Source organism: Photinus pyralis, unplaced genomic scaffold (genome assembly GCF_008802855.1).
Source record: "Photinus pyralis isolate 1611_PpyrPB1 unplaced genomic scaffold, Ppyr1.3 Ppyr1.4_LG9, whole genome shotgun sequence".
Classification (NCBI taxonomy): domain Eukaryota; kingdom Metazoa; phylum Arthropoda; class Insecta; order Coleoptera; family Lampyridae; genus Photinus; species Photinus pyralis.
This window is the reverse complement of record NW_022170878.1, coordinates 12149455-12152877: the sequence shown is the minus strand read 5'-3', so window position 1 is coordinate 12152877 and position 3423 is coordinate 12149455.

Genomic DNA, 3423 nt, shown 5'->3' with positions numbered 1-3423 from the left:
TTTCGAAAAAGAAATTAATATCTTAAAAGTATGTAATTGCGGATTTTTTTGCGCCGAGAAGGACGGATTTAAAACCAAACTGTGAAGAATGCTGTTATAAATGCTGTATCATTATGGATTAATTAAATTACGTTGTTTTACCTCGACTTTTTTTTTGTAAAACGAAAAAAGCGAGTTTATTAATTATAATAACACGCCGAGCTTTTAATTGTCTGTACGGTGAAAAGTTTGAGCGAGAATAAAATTGTCAGTCGGCAAAAACAAAATGGCGCAAGATGTAATTCATGATTCCTTTTTACGTACATCGTCTTGTTACTTGCGTGCGCTTTTTTTCATTTTCTCTTCGACGTTTGAGCGATTCTGCCCGTGCAAGAAGTATGCGTTAATTCCAGTTCAGTATGTGACATTAATATTTATACAATTAGTGATTTAATCCGTCAGTTCCCAGTCTTTTGATTAACATTAAAATCGCATTATTTGATGGCGTTGCCTTTTAGATAATCATAAATAATAAAAATCCGAAAGACCACCTATCGAATTTTTTTGGGATAGGTCATCTCGCGGAGAGGCTACCGAATATTCCGCCGTGCGGCGAGTGCCCATAAAAACGTTAATGAGTAATTTTAACGATGAGATTTTAATGGCATCGTTAATGCAAACCCGGCCTTTTATTGCATTTATTTTGCATATACAATTATTATATTGTCTTATAAATCAAAGGCGAGCGCGCCCAAGACGCCCTCTCGTTAGATTTAAAATTTACACATCATCCGCCGTCGCCGCCGCTCGGCGTCTAATCAGAAAAATTACTCATGCAAAATAAATTGTTTGTTAGGGCATAGAAAATCAATTAAAAGTGTATTTATTCTGCATAGATCGATGGTCAGAAAGAATGTTGATTAAATTTGGGTTCATGTAGAAGTTGGTGCTTTTAAGGTGACTCGGCAACGCCTTGTTCTATTTTGGTTTTACGGTGATTGAGTACGTAACAAATGGAGCTTGGTATAATATAGAAAGGTTATCTAATCTGTAAGTACACGGTACCTACCCGACAAAAATTTCTGACACGTCATTCTCTAATTACATACTCCAAAATTGCGCCATTCACGATCCGATCGGGTTTTTGGCTTAAAATTGAAAACGCGGGGCGCCGCGTTTTCGAATGCGGCGGAACGCCTGAACTAATTACAATTTTTGGGCATTAAATAAGAAACATTTTCGAGAGAAGGACGAGCGAAACAAAGCGACCTGTAAAGTAACACGTTGTCGTTATTTAGGGAGAGAGAGTGGCTAGGAGAAACGTTTTTCTTTCTTCCCTGAGTCTTTCCTGTCCCTACAGTGCCTCAAAGGTATCTACGCAATGAGGACGGGCCCCGACTTAAATGGGGCCTCGGCAAAAATGAACAAAAATTTAATTCGTTTCTACAAAATTCTGAAAAAAATTGAAAATCCCCCGAACTCCTTCAATTAATTATTTACATATTTTCCGTTACTAAAGGAAGAGATAAAACGTCAAAAAGTGTAATGCAAATGATTTATTTACGAAGGGCCATGCACCTGTTTTGTACAGTTTACAATTACAGTTCGAAGAAAATTCTGAATCATTGTTCACGGAGGGTGGACATAGGCGAAGAGCAATATCTGCAAATATACAAAAATTAACAATCTTGAATTTGAATAATTTAAATCTGCAGACTTTAATCTAATACAAAATTTGATAGGTCTGTTGAAAAGTAGCCAGCTCAAATAGATTTAAAAGAAACTCCACTCCTTTCCCATTTGTGAAAAATTAGCAGGACCTTCTCCAACTCAGAAGGTGTCTGGAGGTCCTGGATACGGTAACCTCTGCCCCGTCGAAACAGTTAAAGACATTAAAGGCAGATTCATACACAAAGAATTGAAGTTGTTAATCCAACTAAACGAGTGTAAACATCGAAGGAACTTGCCAATATTAAACAAACCAAAATAAGGATAACATTTAAAGTGAAACACTTAAATAACAAACAAATTCATGGTCTGAAGTCAATACAAGTCACAATAAAACAAGGAGTTACAAATAAAATTAAGTACATTATTACGCTTTGTTATGGCGCAAATATTACACAAAACTTGACCAAAATTAAGTGGACTCTGATCTCCTTGATCTGCTGAGGTGCTATTGCAGCCTCGCATCAGGTCTTGTGATCTCTGTACGGAAACATTTTTCCATTTTCCCATTTTTCCGGTTAAATTTTCGCATGTTTTGATATCCCATGTCCTATTCCCAGGGAACATTAATCCAGCAAACCAAAAATCACTAAAATCGGTCCAGCCGTTCTTAAGTTAAAAGACTGCAAACACATTTCGATCTTACCATTTCACTTATATATATATATATATATATATATATATATATATATATATATATATATATATATTATATATAATATATATATATATATATATATATATATATAATAATATATATATATATATATATAGATATTTCCTGTTTTTTAAATAATCGTGAATTTTCCCATTTTTCCGGTTAAATTTTCGCATGTTTTGATATCCTATGTCCTATTCCCAGGGAACATTAATCCAGCAAACCAAAAATCACTACAATCGGTCCAGCCGTTCTTAAGTTAAAAGACTGCAAACACATTTCGGTCTTACCATTTTACTTCTATATAAAGATAATTCCTGTTTTTTATATAATGGTGAATTTTCCCATTTTTCCGGTTAAATTTTCGCATGTTTTGATATCCCATGTCCTATTCCCAGGGAACACTAATCCAACAAACCAAAAATCACTAAAATCGGTCCAGCCGTTCTTAAGTTAAAAGACTGCAAACACATTTCGATCTTACCATTTCACTTATATATATATATATATATATATAGATATTTCCTGTTTTTTAAATAATCGTGAATTTTCCCATTTTTCCGGTTAAATTTTCACATGTTTTGATATCCTATGTCCTATTCTCAAGGAACACTAATCCAACAAACCAAAAATCACTAAAATCGATTTCCAGCCGTCTACTTAAAAGACTGGTAAACACATTTCGGTCTTACCAATTCACCTTATATATATGTAAGACATTTCCTGTTTTTTCCATAATGTGAATTTTCCATTGTCCGGTAATATTCGCATATTTTGATATCCTATGTCCTATTCCCAGGGGAACACTAATCCAACAACCAAAAAATCACTAAAATCGGTCCAGCCGTTCTTAAGTTAAAAGACTGCAAACACATTTCGATCTTACCATTTCACTTATATATATATATATATATATATAGATATTTCCTGTTTTTTAAATAATCGTGAATTTTCCCATTTTTCCGGTTAAATTTTCACATGTTTTGATATCCTATGTCCTATTCTCAAGGAACACTAATCCAACAAACCAAAAATCACTAAAATCTGGACTCTGATCT